Genomic DNA, 27,593 nt, shown 5'->3' with positions numbered 1-27,593 from the left:
CAGATTTTGTATAGGTAATCACAGGTGCTGTGAGTTCACATGTGCAACAGCCATGTCATGTCCAGAGGACAGCATTTTACAGCACTCCTCCCCAAGCTCTGGCTCATACATTCTTTCTGCCCCTTCTTCCATGATGTTCCTTGAACCTTGAGGAGGGAAGTTGACATAGCTGTCTGGTCTATGCTTGCAGCCACTTATTTTCAGCACCTTGAACAGTAATACATCTGCATCAGTCACTATCCACTGCAATAAGAGGCTTCTCTGACCAAAGTTGGGAGTAGCAAAAATCCATGGATACAGACATAAATACTAGGAAAGCAGTTTAACAACATGATCATTTAAAAAAACATCAATTATTTTCCCCTAGGGTCTATGACTTCCCTAGTATAGGTTTTGACCACATTTACAGTATCAGGCATGAATTCCCTCCTGTGGAGCAGGCCAGAAATACAATCAAGAGAGCAGCTGATTACTTCCTTAAACAGTCTTGCCACTAGTCCACCAGTGGGCACATCTCGCCTGGTAGGTATAGAATTCAGGGTCCAGTGCTAGTTAGGACCATTTAGTGTCTTTTTCCCCTCAGTAGACTGCATAGTACCTTCCAGCTCCATGAAAACTAGCCAGGAGGGAGAGTTTCCAGGTCAATTCAAGATTGGTTTCTCTGTGTCCTGCAACTAGAGTGTGGTGTCTTCATCAGTAGGGTCTTACCATCTAGCTATGGTGGACAACCAAGAGCAATGATAATAGCCTTCATTGTTTTGAGTGCCCCTGGGACCTCTCTGATCAATAACTCATAGAGCAGTAACCCATACTGAGATTTTCATTTACTAAGCCATGTTTTCTGGGAGCAGCATCAGTCACTAATGTTGAGTGCCTATATGCAAACTTCGTTTGTTAAAAATGTGGTGGCACATGCCTTTAATCCCAGCACTCAGGAGGCAGAGGCAAGTGAATCTCTGTGAGTTCAAGGCCAGCCTGGTCTACATAGCGAGTTCTAGGACATCTGGAGCTACAGGGAGACCCTTTCTCAAAAAGACCAAAAAAAAAATTTTTTTAATTAGTTTACAAACTAGTGGAGTTTCATAAGGCTTCCTTGCACATCCTTGGTTTTGGTTAACTGATCCCCTACCCCTGCTTTCCCCCACTTACCTGTCTCCATCCCCACTTAACCCTTTAGCTCCCAGTACCCCCTTCTTTCCTGTCACATATCTTCCATTATTCCATCTTACTGTATTTTTCAACTTGGATTACAAGATCATAGTTTCCTAATTATTCCACAATATTTTTGTTTTTTAAACAATTTGTATTATTGTGGGGTGGGAGAGATGGTTCAACTGGTTATGAACACTTGCTGTTCTTCCACTGGATCTAAGTCTGTGTCAGGTGGCTCACAGCTGCCTGCGACTCCAGTGCCAGGGGATCTGACACCCTCTTCTGCTGTCCTCAGGACCTGCATACACTCTTACACACACACACATCAATAAAATTAAATCTTAAAAAACATTATGTAGCTTGGCATGGTAGCTTTTAATCCCAGTACTCAGGAGACAGAGGCAGGCAAATCTCTGTAAAATCAAGGTCAACATGGTTTACATAGTGAATTCCTCAAAAAGACATATATATATATATATATATACACACACACATACATTTATGAATGATTGTGTCTGTGTCTTTGTGTGTGTGTGATGGGAGTGTGTGGGCATGAGCATGCCAAGATACATGTGTGGAAGTTAGAGGCCAACTTTCTGTTGTGGTTGTTGTTGTTTGTTTTGAGACCCCAGCTGGCCGAGAACTTGCTTTGTAGATCATGTCAACCTCAGTCTCACAAAGATCTACCTGCCTCTGACTCCTGAGTGACTAGAGGCCAACTTTGTAGAACTGGTTCTCTCCACCTCCACCAACTTTGGGGAATTGAACTCAGGTAGGATTGTGTGGCAAGTGCTTTTACCCAATAAGCCATCTTGATGGCTATTTATTTATTTAAACAGAGTCTTATGTAGCCCAAGCTGACTTCAAACTCACCATATAACTGAAGGTGACCTTGAACTTCTGATCCTCCTGCCTTCACCTCCTGAGATCTGGGGTTTCTGACATATACTACTACACCTGGTTTTATGCTGCAGTGCTGGAGAATCAATCTAGGGCTTTTGTAGGGAATCAAGGTCATGAGGGCTTGTTTACATTCAGACAACATGGTGTTGATAAATTTCTGGCATAGGTCAAAATGGCTAACACTAGACACCTGGAGGGCTATGAGTTAGCACAAAATGGCTAACATCGAATGTCCAGGGACCCCAAAAGTGAATAATAATGCAATCTGTTATATAATCAATTTTGGCAAGAAGCCCTACCTTTATGTAATTTCCTGTTAGAAGTCCTTGGGACATGTTCTCTCAGCCAGTGGCCACCTGCCCAGTGTGTCTCCCCTTTCAGAGATAATAAAACATGTTACATTTGCCAGAAGCTCCATGGATTTTCTTTAATCTCCTAGCTCCTCTTGACCCTCTGTCCCTGGCTCTCCAACTTGACCTTCACATTTGGCATAGTTGGCAAGATTCTATCTCAGAAGAAAGCTAGAATGAGGTAGACAGAATCCCTATGTCCTTGGAAAAGGCTCTGGGGTCCTGGCAGATGTCTTGCTAGGAAGGGAATGAATAATGGCTGGAAAGATGGGCTGGCTGTTTTTGATGGTGCTGAAGGCTAGTCATGAAGATGCCCTGCAGTGGGAAGACCGTGGAGAAGGACCTGCAAAGCTGGGTATGTGATTTGGAGTGCGAGCTCCATGAGGGTCCTTGTTGGGGAACCCTGCTGTTAGGGTTGCAGTTTTTCCATGTCCGGACAGCCCTGAGCGGCTCGGTGCCTGATGGAGAGACTCCCCTTTTCAGCAGGGGGCCTCCTGCTCTCTTCCTGGCTCACCTTGAAGTGCCGCCACAGATGCCTTATCTGAAACATGACCTCTGGCATAGAAACTACCAGGTTTTTTCTATATGATAATCAGGCACTGTCTGACAGTCTGGAAGACAGAAGCCCACTGCCACATGTAAATAAAGCATACTATGAGCACCTATCAACTGAGGCTTTTGCTACTGCCTCCACACTATAAATTCTCTACTTTTCCCACTAATAAACGGAGCTGTATCACTGAATTTGGCTGAGCTGTTTTCACTGTGTCTGGAGCTGTGTTTCACTGCGCCTGGGACCAGCCTGTGATCAGTCTTCCCGGAAGAGCTGTCTTCCATCAGCACTCACTCGCCACTTCCGCGTTCGTGGCTTCTGCCCTCCCTGCCCGTGGATCGGTGGCCAACGGCCCGTGAGCACAGGGAGAGCCTCCCACAGCTGGCCAGAGCCTCCCGCAGCTTGGCGCAGCCTGCCTGCTGCCGCCTACAGAGCCCTCCTGCACCCGCCGCCAGCAGGTCCTTATATTGAAGATGAGACAGAGTAGGAGAAAATACCCCACCTGCCGCTCTATGCTTGTACAGACAGAAACTGGGGAGCTGATCCCTGTCTGGTTGCCATATCTCTGGTATGAAGGTGCAGATTGTGTCCCCTTAAGTGTGGAAGAGATGAAAAAGTTCACTGCCATCACCACCCATTCCTCTCTAAGGCAGAGACACTGGCTAATGAGGTGGGAAGTAGCTGGAAATCAGCTGATAAGAGCTGATGCTGATAACGTGCCAGAGACAGTAAGTGAAATTCTTACACTTGATGCAGATAATCCGAGAGTTGGAAATGTGCCAGGAGCAGAATGTACTTCTCACACCCACATGTAGGTAAATCTCATTCTAACCAGAAGAGATAAGGAAAATAAATAAATAAATAAATTTCTAGCCTAGCCAAATGCGGTGCTGTTAGCCCTGTGAAACCAAGCCTGCTCAGTGTACCAGAAGTTCCCTAAGGAAATGAACATGAAGCCCCCGCCAGCAGGAGTATGTGAGGTCTGGCTCCAAGGCTTTCCTGCACCGGCATCAGGTGAACTCACTTTTTGGGTTAAGGATGGAACCAAGCAAGATGCCTGGCTGGGGTGAGGGGGGTTGGGGAGTCGGGGGACCAGAGGCCTCATACTGAACTGACTATTCACTGGTCCCCCACCAAGGTGCAGAGTATTGGCCCTTGTTGTAGCATAGCTGCCTATACTTTAGTTCATGAGAATCTGTTCTGTCTCCTGGGCCTGCTGCATACAGAGACAGCTATGGCTGTTGCACAATCAAGATCAAGCCAGTGACTGTGACTTTGGATATCAGACATTTGGCTCCCCAGCTGCATATAATGTATGTCTCTCTAATAGTTAAATATCCTAGGGATGGATATCATTCAAGGGCTTACAACTCTCCAAATGACTGTTGGTGAAGTCAAACTGCTGGTGGAAGACTGTAACCCCACCCCAAGTGTGCCAGTATCCCAAGTGTGCCAATACCATTTGCTGAGGGACATGCCAGCATACTATGGGCAATGCATAGCCCCTACAGTGCCCACATGTGGCCAGTACAGAAACAAAACAAAACCTGAAGAATAACTATGGACTCTTGAGAGTGCACAGGCTACTATGCCACCCATCCTGGACCTGGTGGACTAATTAACTCTGGCTTGGGGGTTGACACCACTATGTGGTAGACCAAGAGCAATTCACCTTCACTTGGGAAGGTCTATAATGGACATTTGTCATGCGTTGCCTCAGTAATATTTCCATAGCCCCACCATTTGTCATGGTTTGATGACTCAGGACTTGGTGTCCTGGCAATAACGTAAGATGATTGCTTTGTATCACGTTAATGATATGCTAACCTCTAATTCTCTTGCAGTTTTGGAATCAATGGCCATGGGCCAGAGAGTCTACAGAGCCTGAGAGCCTGAGGAACCCACAGAGCTTGACAGCCTGAGGAACCTACATAGCCTACAGAGCTAGCCATGGGCCTGGGAGCTGCCTTGGAATCATAGGGATGGACAGTGAATGACTCCAAAGTGCCAAGGCCTGATTTTGTCTGTCCAATTCTTGGAAACTAGTTGGATAAGAACAAAGCTATTCCAGAAGCTACAATTGACAAAGTTTATATAATTACAAACCTTTGTAAGGTTATGGGTATTAGAGAGCATTCATCTCCCACCCGGCCCAGATATTAAATCCCCTGTGTACCTTATACAAAGAAATAAGGGGCTGGAGAGATGACTAGAAGTTAAGAGCACTGGCTACTCTTGCAAAGGACCCAGGTTTGATTCTCAGCACCCATATGGTGACTAACAACAATCTATAACTTCAGTTCCAGGGAATCCAACACCCTCTTCTGATCTCCACGGGCATTGCACAACACAGGTGCACTTACATACATGCAGGAAATACACTCATGTGCATAAAGTTAAAAAAACAAAATATTTTTAAAAAATAATATGGAGTGGCCTAAAGCAGCTGAATGAATGTTTACAGCTGCTAAACAGGCTGTTGGCCAAGCACAGATGCCTAGGACCTTTCACAAATCCAACCATTTAAATTGGATTTGACCATTGACAAGATAAATTTGGGGTAGGGCCTGTGGCAACATATGGGGAAGAGGCAAGTAACCATAGGATTTGGGTCACAACTATAGAAGGGGTCTGAGACCCACTACAGCCTTACTGAGATACACCAACAATGTATACAGCCTTGCAGGCTTGTCTAGTCTATCACTGGGTGAGATAAAATGCTAATGTGCACTTCATACCCCATTGACAGATGGGTAAGGTTTTAGTTATCCACCCCAAAGTCAGGGGTGGCCCAAACACGTACTTTGGCTAAATAAGGAGCTTGCCTAGACTAGACAGAGCACTAAGTAGTAGCTCTCTCACAGGTAAGTTACAGGGGCTCCTGCAACCAATAGAGTATGTGACCATGCCAGATATGGGTCTCCAAAACATGGAGCTCATGGAACCAAGTCCCTATTGAGAAAGGATTACTCTACTCCTAATGCCTGATACACTGATGGTTCCAGCAAGGGACCACTGGCCACATGGACAGCAACAGCAGCAGTCCAGCTGTCCACCCACATTACCTGGACAGAGACAGGAGTCAGTCAAATTAGCCAAGGGGCTAAATTTAATGACTCTATGACTTGTAGTTATGAATGAGCCTTCCTCCTTCATCTTTGCTCTGTGGATCCCCACATGACAACTGCAAGATTAGGAAATGAGCCACAGACCCCTGTGGGGGTCAGCTCATGTGGGAAGACTTCTGATGTATAGGAAAACAAAACTCTGTGACAGCTTATCATGTGAGAAGCCATAAACTTCTGCTCAGCCCAGGAACTGATGAGGATGAGGTGGTTCCCTGCTTTGGTTGTACACAAAGACCAATCGTGGAAGGTACCACTGCACAGCTACACTGATGATTTGGGCATGCAGAAAGCAAGACCAAGACACAGTTAAATCCTGATGGAGACTAGGCCTCTCTCAGAAAAAAGATGTGGAATGCTTTTGGCAATGTCTGATGTGTACCCAAACATTCCCCAAGCAACAGCTAACTGCAACTCCCCTGGAGTAATGATGGAAGAGCATGTCCACAAGGTTAGATGGACCATTCTACCTTTAGAAAGTATGGCCTGTTTATTGGTCAAATGTTGTTGTTTTCTTATTACTGTGAACTATGGGTCCAAGCAATGTCCCAATGGACCTCATTCCAATAAAGCGCCTGTTGTCTAAAAGGGATGGACCATAGGGGATCAAGGCTGTGAGGGCCTTGGTACTGATACAGATTTCCAGCACGAATCAAGATAGCTAGTGCTAGACATCCAGAGTACTAGGAGTCAGTACAAAATGGCTGACACCAGATATCCAGGGGCCAGCCCCCCAAAGTAAATAATAATGTAATCTGTTATATAACCAGTTTTGGTAAAAAGCTACCTTTATGTAATTTCCTATAAAAAGTCCTTGGAACCAAGGGCACAAGTTCTCTCACCTGGCAGCCGCCTGCCCAGCAGCCTGTCTGCCCTCACCCAGAGAAAATAAAACATGTTATATTTGTCAGCAGCTCCGTGAGTTTTCCTTAATCTCCCAGTTCCTCTTGACCCTCCGTCCCCAGCCCCCAAACTTGGCTTCCACAGCTTTGTGCACACTAGGTTGGCACTCTATCAACCGAACCACATCCCCAGGCTGAGATTGCTTCCTTAACTTCTCTTTCAGAAAATTCACTATTACCATATAGAAATGTTTCTGGGTTTTGCTTGTTGATTTTGATTCTGTAACTTTGTGAGTTCATTAGTTCTATTTGTTTTATGATGGAGTCTTAGGGTTTTCTCTATGTAAGATCTTGTCATGTGCAAATGGAGACAATTTGGTCTTTATTTCAATTTATTTCAATTTGAATGGTCTTTATTTCAATTTGGATGGCCTTATTTTTTTTTCTTTTATGATTGTTTTGGTTAGGACTTCTAGAATAGAAGTGATGAAAGTAGGTGTTCTGGGGTGCTTTTCTGTTGATATGGTAGATACCATGACCAAAAGCAATTTAGGGGAGGAAAGGGTTTATTTGCCTTACATTTCCCAGTCACAATTCATCATTGAGAGAAGACAGGGCAGGAACTGAAGAAGGAACAGAAACAAAAACCATGGAGGAATACTGCTTACTGGCGTTTCTCTCTTCTCTCTCTCTCTCTCTCTCTCTCTCTCTCTCTCTCTCTCTCTCTCCCTCTCTCTCCCTCTCTCTGGCTCATACTCAGCTAGATTTTCTTTTCTTTTTATATATTTTGTTTATTTTTATTTTATGTGAATGAGTGTATTGCTTATATTTAGGTAGGTGCACCTGTGTCATGCAATACCCATGGAAGTCAGAAGAAGGCGTTGGAGTTAGGAATGGTTGTTAGCCGCCATGTGGGCTCTGGGACTGGAAACCAGGTCTCTCTGCAAGAGCAGTCAGTGATCTTAACTGCTGAACCATTTCTTCAGCTCAGCTAGCTTTTTCTACACAGCCCAGGCCCACCTGACTAGGGATGGTGCCCTCCACATCAATCAAGACAACATCTCACAAACATGGCCATGGACCAATCTGATCTGGAACATTCCTCAATGGAGGCTCCCCCTTACCCGGTTGGCTCTAGGTTGTATCAAGTTGACAATAAAAACTAACAAGCACAGTACACATCCTTTTCCTGATCCAGATCCTAAAGAGAAAGCACTCAGCTTCTTGTTCTCTGTCTTGTTAGCTGGGAAGTACTTATGTATCAACTTTATTATGCTACATTTCCTCTATATCCAGTTTGTTCTGTGTTTTCATCATAAAGGGATGTTGAGTAGCTAAGGATGTGGCTTGATGGTAGAGCACCTGCTTACATGCCTGATGCCCTGGGTTGTGAGCCCCCAATCCCCATACGCAGGTGTTAATTTCTTTTTATTTTTACTGGAGAGGGGGGTGGTTAGGTTGTGACTTTTTTGAGACAGATCTATGTAGCCCTATCTGGCTTGGAACTTTATGGAGACCAGGTTGAGCCTGAACTTGCAGCAATCAAGAATTGATTGATTCTCGGCCTCCTGAATTCTGGGATACCATTGTGCCTGGCAAGATGTTGAATTTTATCAGATACTTTTTTTCATCCATTGAGATATTTGTGTGTGTACTTTTGTATGTGTTTGTGTAGTATGTGTGTTTGTGTGTGCATGTATGTGGAGGTCAGAGGTCAACATTGAGTGCCTTCAATTGCTCTTCACCTTGTTCTCAGAGATACAGTCTCTCACTGAACCCAGAGCTCATTAATTTAGTTAGACTGGGGGCCAGCAAGCCCCAGGATCCTTCTTCTGTCTGCCTCCCCAGTGCTGAGATTACAAGCACATGCTACCACAGATGGCATTTTACTTGGTTGCTGGGGATCTGAACTCAGATCCTCATGCTTGTGTGGCAAGCACTTTACCAACTGAGACATCTCCCCAGCCTGTTTTTCTTGTATGTTTTTGGTCATACAGTTTTTGCTGTTGGTTTTGGGTTGATGGTATGTTGAACCATTCTTGCATTCCTGGGATAAATTCCATCGTTCATGGAATAATCTTTGAAGTGCTGCCCATTTTCATAATCCTCCAGTAGTAGTCCTCCAGTAGTAATCCTTCAGTAGTAGTCCTCCAATAGTAGTCCTCCAGTAGTACGGCAAGAGGCAGTGTGTACACTGAAGAGATGATATGCTTTAGAATTGAAATCGCTGAGCCTGGCTCTCTAACTCTGCCACTTATTTGACTTTGGCAAGTTATTTAATTTGTTTGGGTCCTAATTTTCTTATCTATAAAAATAGATACATGTCAGGCATGGTGGTACATGCCTATAATCCCAGCACTTGGAAGGTGGAGACATGAGGATCAGGAATTTAAGGTCAACCTCCTATAAGAGCTAGGGAGCCTTGGCCTCAAAATAAACTACCCCCCCCCAGACAACAACAACAAAATAAACAAAACATTAGCTGGAGTCCTGGTGCCTGCCTATAATCCAAGTACTTGAAGGAAGGAGGCAGGAAAATCATGAGATTGAGACCAGACTGGGTATATTAGTTACTTTTCGGTTGCTGTGATAGAATACCCCAACAAAAAGCAATTTAGAAGAGAGAGAGTTTATTTTGACTTATGGTTCCAGAGGGAATACAGTCCATCATGGTGAAAAAGGCAGGTCCATAGGAACATGAAGCTGGTCTGACAGACAGGAAGCAGATAGAGAACAGGAAGTGGGGCCAGACTATGAAGACTTAAAGCCTGTCCCAAGGCTTACTCTAGAAAAGCTCAACTTCCTAAAGTTCTATGACCTTCCCAAATAGCACTACCATCTGGGACCAAGTGCTCAAACACATGAGGGACATTTCATATTCAAACCACAACTCCTGACTACAAAGAGAGACCTTATCTAAAAAAAGCAAACACCCAAGAAAACAATAAAATGTCTGCACATCAAAAATTTGGGTTTTTAATTATTAGTTATTTTTATTTTTATGTGTATGAGCGTATTGCCTGCATGTATATAAGTGCACCCATGTCATGCAGTGCCCTCAGAGGTCAGAAGAGGGCATCAGGTCCCCTGGAACTGGAGTTACGGGCAATTGTTAGCCACCATGTAGGTGCTGGGAATTGAATCCAGGTTCTCTGCAAGAGCAGCCAGTGCTCTTAACCATCTCTCCAGCTCACACATCAGAAATCTGCATATACCCCAGCATGATGACACATGTATGTAATCCTAGCACACAGGAGGTAGAGCCAGGAGGATTGCATGTTTGAGGTCAGCCTGGGTTACATAGTGAGGCTGTCTTAAAATAACAAGAAGTCTAGACAAACAAACAAACAAACAAAAGGAATTTCACATAAGACATAGCATAAGTTAATATATATAAAATCTTAGTTCACAATGCCTTTCTTATAGTAGACACTGAACAAATGGGCTTCTTATTTATTCAGATCTCTTTTAGATATTAGAACCAGTCATATCTATTACAGAAGGATATGGAAATTCCCTAGAACTTCTTGACAAGACTGAGCTTGAAAGAAAACAAAAAACCATTTAGAATTTACTCAGTGGCTTTACCTTATTTACTCTTAGATTAGTGTATTAAACTCCTCTTCATTGTGTGTATGTTTTTATCTAGGAATCTTACTTTAATCTTTTCCCATTCTAAACTCAACCTTGAGCTCTAATAAATATTATTTCTCTGTTATCTCCATTAAAGAGTTTGATCAGAGCCCATCTATTGCCTATATGGTTACTATCAAAACACTGTCAAAAGCTGTAAGCCTGAGGCAGGAGGATTATTACAAATGGCCCAGTAATAATGAGTTCCAGGCTAGCCTGAGCTACAGTGTAAGACCTTGTCTCAAAAACAAAACAAAGAACCCCTCCACCAAAACAAAAACAACAAAAACCCTATACTTCAAGAAACTGACTGGGAACTTTTCATCTCTTGCCCAAAGGAGTTCAATGGATGCCATGTATTACCCCGTAATCTGCTGAACAACTCCTCCTGGAGTCCAAGGCCTTTGCCACATACCAAGTCGCTGGGAGCTTTTTTAATATAAGTGTTGGAAACTTTGTCGTAGTGGCATTGTCTCGTATTTAGAAAACTTGGCTTCTTGGCCTTTTGGTTAAAATGAAGTGTAATATTTAGGAAACAAACAGAAATTCATTAAGAGGCTTTAAAAAACCTTTTTTATATGTATAAATACTTTGCCTGGGTGCATATTAAGTATACCACGAGCATGCAATGCCCAAGGAGGCCAGAAGAGGGTGTTGAATCCCCTAGAACTAGAGTTATAGACAGTTGTTAGCTGCCATGTGGGTGCTGGGAACCAAACCTAGGGCAATTTTTTTCATTGCATTTTAAAAATATTTTATTTATTGGGGCTGGAGAAATGGCTCAGGGGTTAAGAACACTGGTTGTTTTTGCAGAAGACCTGGGTTCGAATCCCAGCACCCACATGGCAGCTAACAACCATTTGTAACTCTGATCCCAGGGGATCCGACAGCCTCTTCTGACTTCTGCAGGCATTGCATGACATGGGTCCACTTACCTAAACGCAGGCTATACACACATACACATAAAATAAAAATAATAAATAAAAAAACTTTTATTATTTTTATTTTATGTGTATGAGTGTATTGCCTGAATGTGTATAAGTGAACCTGTGTCGTGCAATGCTTGTGGAGGTCAGAAGAAGGTGTTGGACTTCCTTGGAACTGGAGTTATAGATGGTGGTTAGCCACCATGTAGGAGCTGGGAATCAAACCCAGGTCCTCTGCAAGAACAGCCAGTGCTCTTAACAGCTGAGCCATCTCTCATTGCCATGGGGCAATTTTTAGCATATGTTTTTCTAATTACTAGAAATAGAAAATGTTGAATTCATCTGTTTGGTAACCTACTCAAGTTTCCTTTGCACTATCAGAGTGTCCAGCTTTTTACATTGCAACAAGATGCTGCCATCTACAAACATGTTGGGCCAAACTCACAGCTCTACTAAGACATATATGACCCATAAACTGCAGATTACACAAGTCTTCTAGATGTTACTTACTATGCCTTTGAAAAGTAAGCATGGCCTCCTTGTTCTTCCCTCTCTCCCTCCCTCCTCTTTCTTTCCAACTCCCTTCTCTCTCACTCTCTCACTCTTTCCCTCCCTCCCTGCATCCCTCCCCTCCCCCTCTCTCTTTCTCTCTTTCTTTCTTCTGTAACAGGAAATGCCACCTTCCTAGCCTGTAATGCCAGAACTCAGGAGGTTGAGGCAGGAGGATCAAAAAAAATTCAACAAATTGAGACCAGCTACATGATGAGAACCTGTCTCAAGACTAACAAACTGCAGTTTGGAGAGACGGCTCAGTGGTAGAATATCTACAGCTCTTCCAGAGGACCTGGGTTCTATTCCCAGGATCCTCATTGGGTGGCTCACAACCACCTGTAAGTCCAGTTCCAGGAGACTGGAAGCCTCTGTGAATCACCACTGGTTCCTGCACACCTGTGGTGCACATACATGCACTCAGGAACACACAAATATAGAAGAATAACAAACTAGGACTGGGCTGTGGTTCCACTGATGAAGTACTTGCCTAGCATGTGTGAAACCCTGGGTTCCATCCCCAGTATCACTAAGCAAATAGGAGCCCTCTTTAGCCATTAGATTTCTTTCTGATATGAGAGCCAGCCATATCTTCCACAGAAGGGTAGGGCAATTCCCTAGGATTTCTTAGCAAAACTAACCTTGAAAGAGAACAAAGAACAATTTAGAACTTACCCAGTGGCCTTATTTTTGTTTCATTTGATCGAGATTAGTATCCTACATGGTTCTTCCTCATGCATATGTTTTATCCAGAAATCTTACTTTAACACTCCTCTCCCATTCTGAATTCAACCCAGGGTGCTAGCAGTTATTGTTTTACTACTTGTAGGAGGGGCCTGTGGGGATCGGCCAGAATACCAGACCTGGAGACTTCTGCGCAGGCGGGCCAGTCTAACACTGTTGGGGACTCCTGCTGTGTAAAGTAGTAGTCTCTTCATGTCCGGAAAGCCCACGGGCTCGGATTCAAATGCAGAGACTCCTTTTTCAGCAGGATGCTTTCCTGGCATCTTCCTTACTCGTCTTTTGAAGTAGCCGCCACAGAAACATGGTCTCCGGCTCTGGAAATGCCAGGTTTTCCTGTATGATTTTCAGGCAGTCTGGCAGCCTGGCAGGAGCTTACTGCCACATGTAAATGGGGCATCCTAAAAGTACCTATCAGCTAAGGTTTTTACTACCACCCCCAAGGTATAAAATGTCCTGGTTTTTCTTCAATAATTGGAGCTGGATCACCAAGACTTGAGGCCAAGCTGAGTCACTGAATAAAGAGCTGTAACACGGACTAAGCTGAGTCCCGTGTCTTATTGCCTACGATCCAGTCTTGGGGGGGGGGGCACTATCCTTCCGTCATCGACTCACGGAAATCTAGCTTTAGCCGTCCCGAGACCGGCAGCTGACGGCCCGAACTTAGAGAAAGAGTGCAAGGGTGAAACTGGGGCGGAACTCAACCGAGCCAGCCTCGGTAGCAGAGACCCACAGAGATGGAGAAGCAGGGACCCACGGCAACACGCTGCGGGACCCGCCGCCCTCCAGGTGCACGCAGGGGACCGGTGCCACGCTAGCAGCTGGTGTCCTGAGGTCCCTGCGCACCCCAAATAACACGACCTACTTCCTCAAACCACTAACCTGATATCTGCTGCCGGGGCTAGAGACAGATGATGCAAGGGCCATGCCAACAGGCAATATACAGCTCAACCCTCAGGGCCAATGGGGGAGGTTTGGGGGGTATATAGGAAAGCCCTTTGTATGCAATAAACGAGCTTGCTGGCAGCCTGCTACTGGGCAGTATCTCCCAAAGTCCGTGACGTTGATTTCGCGCCTACTCATCCGCTGCGCCCCCCCCCCACTGGAGTCAGGCCACTGTAGAGCACAGCAACAACTGGCGCCCAACGTGGGTTCCCGACCTGCTTGCTTCTCATGTTGGCCACAACAGGCCCCCTTCGGCTCTTTCTCAGTGAGTAGGCCCCTTTGTCTTACGTCTCATGGGTGGTAAGCCGTGAGACGCCTCTTCCTTTCCCTTCCGTTTCCCCCATCCTACCTCGATATTGCCCAAATTACTCCCCTTTAGGTACATACCCCCTGTACTCAGTTCGCCGGATGCCTCCTCATAAGGGCTGACCACCCAGGAGATGGAACCAATGCGTATACTCGCGACAGTTACTCGGCAATCGGAGATAGCATATGGGCATATGGCCGTGGCCTAAAAAACCACGGAAGTTCCCCACTAAGCACAGGACATCTTGGTCCAAAACATTCCTCTATGAGTTCCCATTTCCAGTCTGAGTGGCTAACTGTCCTAACTTTGCTTTCTTCTCGCACTCATTGTTGTCCTCCTAGCCTCTTATTTTTGTGGCAAGTTCTCCTTCACCCCCTCTAGCTCCAACTCCTCTTCTTCCCCCTAGAATGGGTAACTTTCCTTCACACAGCAAGGAACCCCAACTTCAGGCCTTAAAATCCCTTCTGGCTAACCCGTGGCCTCAAGATCAGGACTAATGATTTGGAAAATTTCTGGGCGGAGGCGTCCACCCTCGACCTATGGATCTCCCCTGAAAACGTCTGGGACCCAGATCTCTGGATGAGAGTTCTCTTTCTGGCCCTCAAATGGGAAATACAGGAAGGCGCAGCACCCTCAACCCCCTTTGTTCCAATCTTATTGGGTATCCTCAGCTGTATTAAATCTGGCTCTCCAGAGGATATCTTAAAATCCTTCAATGAACATTGTCAGGAACAAAAAATGTCCATCCTTTCAATTTCCACCTCACAGGCTGTATCTCCATCCTGCAACCTTGAGACAGCCCCGGACATAACCCCTCCGAAAAAGCCTGCCCCGCCTCGCACCAAAACACCACCCCCCATTTATCCATGGAGCGAAATAACCACATCGGCACCACATGGACCCCCCTAAGCCGGCCTTTGCCCCTCCACCCAGCCACAGGACTCACAACCTCCCAAACCCCCTACTTTTGCTTTTCCTGTTAATGTCAGTGCGAATGCCACACAGCAACCCTGGATACTGACACCCCTGATGGATCTTTCGCTTATTCTCAAGGCTGTTTATGAGTCTGGCCCTGACTCCCCGTATTTTGAACAAGTCTTAAAAAAATGGGCCATGCAGTTGCAAACCCACTATGATTGGTATAATCTCCTCAAAGAGGTCCTCCAACCGCCTGTTTTCCTCAATTGGCATTTGGCGTATGAAGAGGCAGCTGAATCCCAAGCTCGACTAAGCTACCAAACTGGCATTATGGTTACTAACCTACTTAATAGTAGGAGGCACGCTCCTCCTTGTGTTCTCTTCAGGTGCCTACTGTTGCACATCCGTCACCAATGGATGATCAACAAAATGACTCTCCAGGTCCTCTTGGCCCTAGACATCCAGGCCAGGGCCCTCCTCAAGAGGTCATAGAGACATGGCTGACTGAGATACAAAAGGCCTCCTCCTAAACTAGCCCTCCACCCTGGCAGATCCCCCAAAACTAAACCTCCCTCATGGTTGGTAGACAATGACGGGTAAGATTCTACCAGGACAAGTCAACCTAAGACAGGACATGCATTGGCTAGATGCATGCTCCCATGACAGGTAAGGCTTATGCCCTGAGTAAGAACAACCTAAGACAGTCACAACCCATATTTTTGAGGTCATCTCGAAGCGAGTACGAAAATGTCAGGCAGCACCCTGACTCCCGCTGGGCTGCCTTTAAAAACAAAAGGGTGGAAATGTAGGAGGGGCCTGTGGGGATTGGCCAGAATACTGGACCTGGAGACTTCTGCGCAGGCACGCCAGTCTAACACGACCTACTTCCTCAAACTGCTAACCTGATATCTGCCTCCCAGGTTAGAGACAGATGTGCCAATAGACAATATACAGCTGAACCCTCAGGGCCAATGGGGGAGGTTTGGGGGGTATAAAGGAAAGCCCTTTATATGCAATAAACGAGCTTGCTGGCAGCCCGCTACTGAGCAGCATCTCCCAGTCTGTGTCGTTGATTTCGTGCCTACTCATCCGCTGCCCCCCGAGACCGGAGTCAGGCCACCGTAGAGCACAGCAACAACTACTATCTCCAAGAATCTATAAGGAGTATGATTAGAGCCTAATCATTGTGTATGGTACTGCCAAAGCACTTCATTAAAGCTGCTGGCACAGCCAGATACCACACACCTTTAACCCCAGCACTGGGAAAGCAAAAGCAGGTGGATCTCTGTGAGTTTGAGGCCAGCTAGTCTACACAGCATTCCAGGTCAGCCAACTACAAAGTGAGACCCCGCCTCAAACACCGAAAACAACAACAGGGAAGCTGATGACACCCATTTGTAACCCCAGTGTTCTGGAGGCGGAGACAGGAAAACTGCCAGCATTCAAGGCCAGGTCAGACTGAGCTACAGTGTAAGACCCTGCCCCCCCACCAAAAAAAAAAAAAAAAAAAAACCCACACTAGCAAAGATTTGGTGGAGGAAATAAAAGTCGCTGGTAACTTTGCCCAGATGAGTTCAAGGGATGCCAGATATTACCCCATAACCTGCTGCACATCTCCTCCTAGAGCCCAAGGTTTGTGTCACACAGTGCATTGCTGGGAGTCTTTGTACTGTGCGGGAAGCTTTTTCTACTGATGGCACTGACTTGTATCTATGAAAAACACAAATTTATTAAAGGACATGATGAGGGGGAATGTGAGCTTTTTTTTCTTTTCTAATCCATAAATGGAAAATGAAGTCATCTGTTCTACAACGTACTGAAGTGTTTTCTCCATTAGATGTCACTGTTGCATTTGAAAAATAAATATGGTTGGTTCACTTTTACACTACAAAAGAAACATTAATTTATTTAGCCCTGAGACAGCATCTTTCTTTCCTTCTTTCCTTCCTTCCTTCTTTCCTTCCTTCCTTCCTTTCTTCCTTTATTTTGACAAAAGAAAAACAAAAACACTATCATCAGTACATGGTGGTACATGCCTATTTCCAAGTACTCAGCAGGTAGAAAGATTTAGAGGTCAAGCCCAGACTGGACCACAAGAGACACTGTCTCAAAAAACAAAGCAAAAACAAAACACATAGAGAGAAAGCAAGAAGGGGGAGGTGGAAGAGAACCAAGGAGGAGGAAAAAGAGGAGGAGGAGGCAGAGGCAGAGGGATCTCTGTGAGTTCGAGGTTAGCCTGGTCTATAAAGTGAGTTCAGGATAGCTAGTACTACATAATGAGGCCCTGTCTCAAAACAGCAACAACAAAACAACAAAATAGACAAAACCCCCACTAGATGGTTCTTATTCTAATGCAGTTCTTCAAAAGAAAGGATTCTGTTATACAGATTAAAATCTAGAAACATCCAAAGCCTACCGAAGACTGAAATGGGGACCGTGAAACAATGGACTCTGAAGAACTGAAACTGTCTCAGAAGTCCCATCCTAGAGAATAGTCTGAACTCTCTGCTCCCAGGAAGAGATTTGGACAGCTGATCTCACAGCTACACAATCACATACACATTTCCTGGCTGAGTTAGATTACCAGCCCTTTATTTCATGTTGTCTATAAAACTTACACCACTTAGCTTGATGTGGTGGCACTCACCTTTAATCCCAGCACTCTGGAGGCAGTGGATCTCTGTGAATTGGAGGCCAGCCTAGTCTACTTAGTGAGTTCCAGGCCAGCCAGGGTTACATCATGAGAATTTATCTCAAAAAAAACAAAAACAAAAGCACAACAGACAGAGTGCCTGGTAACATGACTGGTCTGTCTACTAAGGAACTTTTAATTTTTATGTTAGGCCTCTTAGTTTATTATTTTTTATTCTATGCATGTATGTGGGTTGTGTGGCGGAGGGGGTGGTATGGGGGAGGGGGGTTGTGTGTGCCACAGTGCACCTGTGGAGCTCAGGCAGCAACTCCTTCTCTCCTTCCACCTTTACATGTCTTCTAGGGATTGAACTTGGGTTGGCTGCCTGGTAGGGCACCTTTCCCCAATGAGTTATCTCACTGGCTCTGATGTTCTTTTTGATGAGTCATTTTGAGGCAAGATAGAAAAACTGGGAAAACAACTTGGAGGCAAAAAGAGACACCTCCACCTGCCCAACTCTGGAGTCTGGTTGCAGTCCGCCAGTTGAGAATCAAGGATTCCAGCACAATTAACAATTAACTGTGATGGTTGCCAACACACACATTTCTTTTATAATGAAGTAGAAGTATTTTCAAGTAAGAATGTTAAAGTAACCGTAAACGTGGATCAAGGCTCTAATGAATGTGACCTTAGGTAGACTCCACTCCTCTCCTGGATGTTTTCTGCAAATCTCACAAACAGGACGATTAACTTTGTTTACAATGAAGATAGCCTGCATTCTTGTGATCTAGAGAGTTTTACCTTTTCAACTGCAATCCTGCCAGCTGCCCTTGATGAACCACCCTGCCATCTCATTTAAATTCCTTAGCAGCCTTTTGAAGATAATAACTTTAGAAATCAGTAAAGACGTGAATTAAGCTCTTGTTTGAGAACTCACATTCTCACTCTCGATACCCTTTCTTCTCTCCTTGAACTCTATTAAAATGCCTTTGGGGGCTGGAGAGATGGTTCAGCAGTTAGGAGCACTGGATGTTCTTACAGAGGACCTGGGTTTGGTTCCCAGCACCCACATGGCAGCTAATAACAATCTATAACTCCAGTTCCAGGGGATCCAACACCCTCTTTTGACCTCCATAGGCACTGAATGACATGAGTATACTTAAATGCATGCAGGTAATACAGTCATATACATCAAAAAAAATTTTTTTAATATATAATAAATAAAATAGTTAAAAAAAATATTTTAAGGGGCTGAAGTGATGGCTCAGTGGTTAAGAGCTCTTACTACTCTTGCAGAGGACCGGTGTTCAGTTCCCAGACAGCCACTTGGAAGTTCCAGCGTCTTCTTCCGGTCTCCTCAGTTCACACACATGCAGGCAAAATACAAAACACCTAAAATAAATAAATAATCTTTAAGAATGTCTTTTAAAGAATGTGTGTGTGTGTGTGTGTGTGTGTGTGTGTGTGTGATGTGTGTGTATGTGCCTGTGGGCATGCATGTGCCGTGGTGAGTATGGCGGTCAGAGGACAACTTCCAGTGAGGGTCCTTGCCTTCCACCTTGTTTGAGACAGGGTTTCTAGAGGTTTATTCTGCTGCACAGACTAGCTGGCCGACGAACTTCCTATTCTCTAGTCTCTAGCACAGACGTGCTACCGCACCACCTGGCTTTTTGTGGGTTCTAGGAATCCAAATTCAGTCTTTACATTGAGCTGTAAGCTCCTTACCCACTGGGTCATCTCCCCAGACTTTTAATAAGCTCCAACCTTTCATATTGGCTTGGCCTGAAATTCCTTTCTGTGGTGAATCCAAGGATTCAGCTTTACTTAAGTGGAGGACCCTAAAGGGTTAAGGGAACCCCCGAGAGTGCTGTAGGTAGCAGCAGGAACAGGTCTCTATCCTGCCCCCTACCTGCTGACAGTTTGACTCTGTGGCCTGTGCAGTTTCCATCCCAGGACCAACCTTCTGCTGATTGAGGCAGTTAGAACACCACTTTAATTTTCCTTCTCATATTGACCAGTGTTGTGACACAGTTGCTCAAAACATAAAGTAAAATAAAAGTTTAATGTTAAAATTATTGCATTAGAACACTTCTCTATTCAATGAATGAAAAAGACAAATAAATTTTCTTGTGGTATTAACAAAATGGGGAGAGGTATCCTTCCAGAAAATAGTGAGCTGTTAAATTTTTCCCTATGCCTGAGGTTAGGTTAAAATATAAACAGATGGGAGCACAGTAGGATACCTGCAAGAAGCCTGCCAGATATGAGTGTGCCTCACAAAGAGCTTGGTAAGGACAAACAAAACAGACAAGCAAAAGGACAGGAGAAATGAGAATAAGATAAAGGGAGGATCCTGGTGTGCACTGACTTGAACCATGGTGATCAGCTTTTTGAAGAAACAAGATACTTTAAAATCTCCATATATTTAGAAATTAAGCAACATGCTTCCTAAATCTTATATAAGGAAAGAAGAAAATAGAGTGGAAATTTTAAATCCCTCTGAATAAAATATGTCACAAATACAAAACAGGGGCTGGAGAGATGGCTCCATAGTTAAGAGCAATGACTGCTCTTTCAGAGGATACAGGTACTGTTCCCAGCACCTGCATGGCAGCTGAGAACTGTCTATAATTCCAGTTCCATGGATCTGATACCATCTTCTGGCCTACATGGGCACTGCATGCACCATGCACTTACATACATGTAGGCAAAACACTCATATGAATAAAATAAAAATAAATAAGTAAATTTAAAAAAACCATAGGGGACTAGAGAGATGGTTCAGCAAGTTAAGAGCACTGGCTGCTTTTGCAGAGGACCCAGGTTTGCTTCCCAACAACTATATAGCAGCTAACACCTTGCCTTAACTCCAGTTCCAGAGGATCTGGTACCTTCTTCTGACCTCTGAGAGTATTGTACACTAGTGCACTTACATGCCTGCAAAACACTCTTACACATAAAAGTAAATTTAAAAAAAATTAGTTTAAAACAAATACAAAATAGTACTCAGTGTTCAAAATGCAATATTAAACTTAAAAAGATGAGTTTTTAAAAAGAAATATTCTGCTGAGCATGGTGGCACACGCCTTTAATCCCAGCACTCAGGAGGCAGAGGCAGGCAGATCTCTGTGAGTTCGAGGCCAGCCTGGTCTACATAGTGAGTTCCAGGACAGCTGGGGCTACAAGGAGATCCTCTCTCAAAAAGACAAAAAAAAAAAAAAATTAGTTAATTAATTTTTTAAAAAAAGAATAAAAAGAAATATTCTGCCAGGCATGTTAGTACATGCTTTTAATCCCAGCACTTGGGGGGCAGAGGCAGGCAGATCTCTGTGAGTTCAAGGCAGGCCTGGTCTACATAGTGAGTTCCAGGTCAGCTGGGGCTACAGGAAAACCCTGTCTCAAAAAACAAAAACAAAGAAACAAACAAACAAAAAATATATATACATATATTATATTATATTATACATTAGTAGCCTACTTTTAAAGATTTATTTTTGTTTGCGTGTGTGTGTGTGTGTGTGTGTGTGTGTGTGTTTGTGTGTGTTGTGCACCATGGAGGCCAGAAGAGGGCATCAGATCCCAAGGAGCTAGAGTTACAGGCAGTTGTGAGTCATCTAAGGTGGATGCTGGGAAAGGAACTCAGGTCCTCTGGAAGAGCAGGAAGTAATCTTAACCATCATACCATCTCTCCATCCTCCAATAGCCTACTTTGTTTGTTTTTGGAGACAGGGTCTCACCTTGTAGCTCTGGCCTTAATACCAACCCGCCTCCCCCCTTTTTTGAGACAGGATCTCCCTGTAGTCCCAACTGGCCTAGAACTCACTATGTAGATAGGATGACCTCAATCTCACAGAGATCTGCCTGTTTCTGCTTCCTGAGTGCTGGGCTCAAAGGTATACAAAGATGTGCACTACATCTGGCCTCCAATAACCTTCTTTTTATTTATTTCTTTAATGATTTATTTTTATTTGTATAAATGTTTTGATTGCCAGTATATTTACTGCTATGTGTGTAGTGCCCGTCAGGCCAGAAGAGGAAGATAGAGCCACCATGTGGGTATTGCTATTTGAACTTGGGTCTTCTGCAAGAGCAGTCAGTGCTCTTAACCACTGAGCCATCTCTCCAGCCCCTATTTATTTTTATTTTATGTGTATGAGTGTATTGCCTGCATGTATGTGAGTGCACCCATGTCATGCAATGCCTCGAAGGTCAGAAGAGGGCATCGGATTCCCCTGGAAGTGGAGTGAAGGACGGTTCGTAGCCACCATGTGGGTTCTGGGAATTGAACCCAGGTCCTCTGCAAGAGCAGTCAGTGCTCTTAACCGCTGAGCCATCTCTCCAGCCCCTATTTATTTTTATTTTATGTGTTTGAGTGTTTTCCCGCATGCATGTTAAATGCAGCTATGCATGCAATGCCAGAGGAGGCCAGAATAGGGTGTTGGATTCCCTGGAACTGGAGCTTGCAGCCATGTGTGCTGGGATCTGAACCCAGGTCCTTTGCAAGAGCAGCCAGTGCTCTTAACCCCTGAGCCATTTTTCCAGGCTTTCACTCTATTTTTTTGTTCCACACATGGTTTCAGGTAGCTCAAACTGACCTGAAACTTGCTATAAAGCAGAGATGGCCTTGAACTTATTTTTTTTTTAAGATTTATTTTATTATTTGTAATTATATGTATAGTCTGTGTGCAGGTCTGTGCATGTGAGTGCAGGTGTCTGTGGAGGCCAGAAGAGTGCAACAGATCCCTTGGGGCAGGAGTTACAGGTGTTACAGGGGTTAAAGGTGTGGTCCACCCTGCCCTGTGCAGTACACACTCTTTTTAACTTAAAAAATATTTCAAATTGTTTTAAAAAACGTGTGTGTGTGTGTGTGTGTGTGTGTGTGTGTGTGTGTGTGTGTGTGTATACAGGTATACGTGACATCTGTGGGAGTCAGAAGACAGCTTTTGGGGTTCAGTTCTCTCCTTCCACCTTGTTGAGACAGGGTTTCCCTTTGGTTTCAGCTGTGGTGCCTGCTCCAGGATTGCTGGCCTGGGAGCTTCTGGGCAGTTCTTCTCCCTCTGCCTCCCATCTTACCATAGAAATGCTGAGATTACAGATGTGTACAATCTTGTCTAACTCTTTAACATGGGTTCCAAGGATCAAACTCAGGATGTGAGCCTTATGCAGCAAGTGCCTTTACCTGCTGATCGATATATCGTTCCAACTGTATAATTTTATTCTTCTTATTATTGGTCTTTTTTGGGGGGGGGGTCTGTTTTGAGACAGAGTCTCCCTGTAGCCCCAACTGGCCTGGAACTCAAAGAGATCTGCCTGCCTCTGCCTCCCGAGTGCTGGGATTAAAGGTGTGTGCTACCATGCCCAGCTATTTTTTAAAATTTACTTCCCAAAGGAGAAGAGGGCAGTACACACTCTTAACCACTGAGGCATCCTTCCATCTTTGAACTTTTTGTCCCCCTACCTCTACCTCTCAAATGCTGGGATCACAAGTGTGTGCTACCATACCCAGTTTACGCAGTGCTGGGGACTGAGTTCAAGCAAACACTCTATCAACTGTATTACATTCCCAGTGCAGGTGAGGTAGGCTGGTCTGAAACTCACTGTGTAGCATGCCAAGAGGACTCAATAGAAGAATAATCTTTTCAATGAATAATGCTAGAACAACTGGACAGCCTTGTGCAACAGAGTGATATCCACAACAATGAAATTGGAGCTGAGGCTAGAACTCATTGTTATATCCTTGCCTAGCACGCATGAGGCCCTGGGTTCAATCTTCAGCACATACACCCCTCCAAAAATGTTCTAAAAAGTGAAAATGGGGGCTGAAGAGATGGCTCAGTGGTTAAAAGCACTTGCTGCTTTTGCAGAGGACTGAGGTTTGGTTCCTAGAACCCACATGGTGGCTAATACACAACTCCAGTTCTAGGGGATTGGATGCCCTCTTCTGGCCTCTGTGGGCCTTGCACACACAGTGGTTCACTTACATATACACAGGCAAAACATTCACACACATAAAATTAAAATAAATAAAATTTTAAAGTGAAAATGAATCTCATGCCATTTACCAAAATTAACTAAAACCATATATCCAATTAAAATATTAGGGGTGGGGCTGGAGAGATTACTCAGCAGTTAAGAGCAGGGTTTGGTTCCCCCTGGAACTGGAGTTATGGATGGTTTTTAGATATCATGTGGGTGCTGGAACCAAACCCAGTTCCTCTGCAAGAACAGCAAGTGCTTTTAACCACTGAGCCAACTCTCCAGACCCCTGGCATGCATCTTAACTTATTAAAAATTATGGAGACCTCTTTTGACCTCCACAGACATTGCACAATATGAGTACACTTACACACATGCAGACAATACACTCATACATAATAAAAATAAATAAATAGAATAAATAATAATAAATAATAGTTTGGTTTTTTTTTGAGGCAGGGTCTCCCTTTAGCCCCAGCTGGCCTGGAACTTACTATGTAGACCAGGCTGGCCTTGAACTCACAGAGATCCACCTGCCTCTGCCTCCCAAGTCCTTGGATTAAAGGAGTGCACCACCACATCTGGCATAAATAAATTTTTTTAAGAAAAAGAAGTATGCCAAGATAATTGTACTGGTAAATAACAATGTATATGTTATGTTAGTTTGGACTTTATTTAGTGACATCTTGCATGCTAGGCAAGTGGTCTACCACTGAGTTACATCCTCAGCCCCAGATGGACTTTTTTGTTTCCTTGATTTGTTTTTTGAGGCAGGGTCTCACTCTACAGCTCATCCTGGCCTGGAACTCACAGTGATCCTCCAGCCTTTGTGCTGAGGTCACTGGTATGATCCACTGTGTCTGACTTCTTTCTGTACTTTTTTTTGCAACAGGATCTCAAAAAAGAGAGCTCAAGCTGCTCTCCCAGAACAATGGTAAGCTTCTGATCCCCTTGCCTCCACCTCCTGAGTGCTGGGATTATAGGAACATGTCTCCATGCTTGGTTTATGCAATGCTGGAGATGGAACTCAGGCCTCATACATGCTAGGCAAGCATGCTACTAAGTTACATTCTCAGACCGCATTTGTACTTTAAATTTTTATTTATTGTTATAGTCTATGTTTATGATGTATGTGGGGGGGTCTGCTCATGCATGGAGGTCAGAGAACATCTTGTGGAGGACAATTTTAAGTGGGCCCCAGGGATTGAATTCATGTCACTGGGCTTGTGTGCCTGGCAAGTTCCTACACTCTGGCCCCCTATTTGTACTTTTAACTCAACTAAAGTAGAGGGGACTACTTACAAATCCCAATGTAATCCAAATTCAAGTCTCACTAGACAAAAGCATTTCATGATAATTTTCCTTCCATATTAGAAGAAAGACGGTAATAATTATTTCACATGTACAGATTTTTAAACTTTATTTTACTTCATTTCATTTTATTCGTTTATGTATGTGTGTGGGGTGTGTGTGTGTGTGTGTGTGTGTGTGTGTGTGTGTGTGTGCAGGTGCCTATGGAGACCAGAAGAGGGAATTAGATTCCCTGCAGTTAGAGTTATAGGTGCTTGTGAGCCACATGATGTGGGTGCTGGGAATTGAACTCTGCAAGAGCAGTAAGTGCTCTTAACCCCTGAGCCACCTCTCCAGTCCCACAAGCACAGATTTTTTCTTTCTTTCTTCTTTGGTCTTTTCTGAGGCAGGGTCTCTATGTAGCCCCAGCTGGCCTGGAACTTGCTATGTAGACCAGGCTGCCCTTGAACTTACAGAGATCCACCTGCCTCTGCCTCCCAAGTGCTAGGACTAAATGTATGAGCAACCACACCTGGCCTACATGTACAGATTTTAAAAACATACCTACATCTGTATTTATTTTTGTTTGTGTGTGAGGGCATTTAGTGTCCTCCTCCCTCACTCTCTCACTATCCTTTTGAGGCAAGGTCTCTCCATGAACCTGGGGTTCACATTTTCCTGGCTAGGGAAACCAGCAAGCCTCCAGGATCCTCCTGTCTATAGCTCCCTCAATTCCAGACATGCGTAGGTTGCTGGCTTGTTATGCAGGTGGTAGGATCTGAACTCTAGTACTCAGGATTGCACAGTAGTTGATCTAACTGCTGAGCCATTTCTCTAATCCTCAGGTTTTGTCTGTTTTTGAGACAGAATTATGCTTTGTAACTCAAGTGGGCCTCAAACTCCTGATTCTCCATCTCAGTTTGAAGTGCTGGGATGACAGGTATACATCACTAGGCTCAGCTAGATTTTAAAAAGTAAAGGTTGCGTGTGATGACCCACATCTGTAATCTCAGGATACCAGAGGCAGAGAAAGGCAGGAACGAATTCCAGGTTAGCTTTGTAATAGGGAACCTTCATGTTAAAGTTTAGGCTGAAATTATCTAGTCTCTGAAATTATCAAGCAGTTGGACTAGGGTATGGGATCACATGTCAGCAGGACCCTGGTTGTCTTGGGAACAGGTCAGACTGTCCCAGAGTGCACCTGCTAACTGAAGATTTATGGCTTCTGTGGGTTATGCTTGACTTGCTTCTGCAAAATTGTAATTGTTATTTAATAGAATAGAAATTAAGGGGGCTCTCTACCTGTAAGATGGGGAACTTCAACTTTTCACCCCTGGTTATAGTTTTTTTGTATAAAAACTTACCCTAGAGACGGCTTGGTGCTACACACTTGGGTTCCTGACACCCTTGCATGTAGTCCTGGCCAGTAACAACTTTCATTTGGCAAAACTTTGTCTGAGTGGTCGTCTCCGGTGAAGCACCCCACAACAGCTTGGCTACAAAGCATGATCCTCCTCTCAGAAAGAGAAACAATACAGAAATAGTAAAAGAACAATAGTTATGAAAATCTAAGGCATGGAACAAGCAAGATGGCTCAGTGGGCAAAGCACTTGCTGTACAAGACCAATGGCCCAAGTTTGATCCTCAGAACCCGTGGAAAGGTAGAAGGAGGAACCATTTCTACAAAGTTGGGTTCTGACTTTCACACACGGGCCATGGTATATGCACTCACATACATTATGCACACACACATAACAATAATAAAATAAGACTAGATGTATACAAATGATAATTTCATCATTATATATGTATATATCATGATGGTGTACTTTACAATTTCATTCAGGGAAAACGAATGACTTTGGGCACTGCAGATATTTTAAAAACAAATGATTAGGCTGGTGGTGTAGCTCAGTGGGTAAAATGCTAGCATACATGAGGCCCTGGGTTGGGGCCCAGCATGGCATAAACTGGGAATGGTCTTAATGCTTGTAATCCAAGCAGTCAGAAGGTAGGAGTAGGAGGACCAGAAGTTTAAGGCCATCCTCAGAACCACAGTGAGTTCAAGGCCAGCCTAGGCTAAGTGAAACTGTCTTAAAAAAAAAAAAAAGAAGAGGGGCTGGAGAGATGGCTCAGTAGCACCGACTGCTCTTACAGAGGACTTGGGTTCAATTCCCAGCACCCACATGGTGGCTATGAGTTGTCCTTAACTCCAGTTCCAGGGGAATCCGAAGCCCTCTTCTGACTTCCACAACATTGCACGACACGGGTGCACTCATATATGTGCAGGCAATACACTCATACACATAAAATAAAAATAAAAAATAAAATATTTTTTAAAAAGATGTTCAGAGGAATCAAGTTTATAAAGCACTATTTATATATATAAAAAAAAAGACGAAAAAAACCAATCAAGGATTGAACTCACTCTACTTCCCTAAGAGGCCCTGGGTTTTTAGTAACTGAGATTCTGAGCTTGTGCCAGCAGGCTTGGCAGTTTACTGAGTTTGTGAAAATCCATCAAGGACTTAGGGTGTAAGCTTTATTCCATATGCATATTAGTCTTCAAGAAAAAAATCAATCCTGAATCTAATTATATAGGGTATGTCATGTAATTATAGATTTCTCTTCATTAGTATTAAGGTATTTACTAAAGAACTACATATATGCTCCAGTGTACTGATATACCAAAGGAGGTAAAATGCAGGGGCAGCCCCCTATCACCACAGGCTTTTCTTTCTCAGATAGATA

The sequence above is a fragment of the Nannospalax galili genome, unplaced genomic scaffold (genome assembly GCF_000622305.1).
Source record: "Nannospalax galili isolate Female #2095 unplaced genomic scaffold, S.galili_v1.0 scaffold144, whole genome shotgun sequence".
Taxonomy (NCBI): Eukaryota; Metazoa; Chordata; class Mammalia; order Rodentia; family Spalacidae; genus Nannospalax; species Nannospalax galili.
This window is presented reverse-complemented; position numbering follows the sequence as displayed.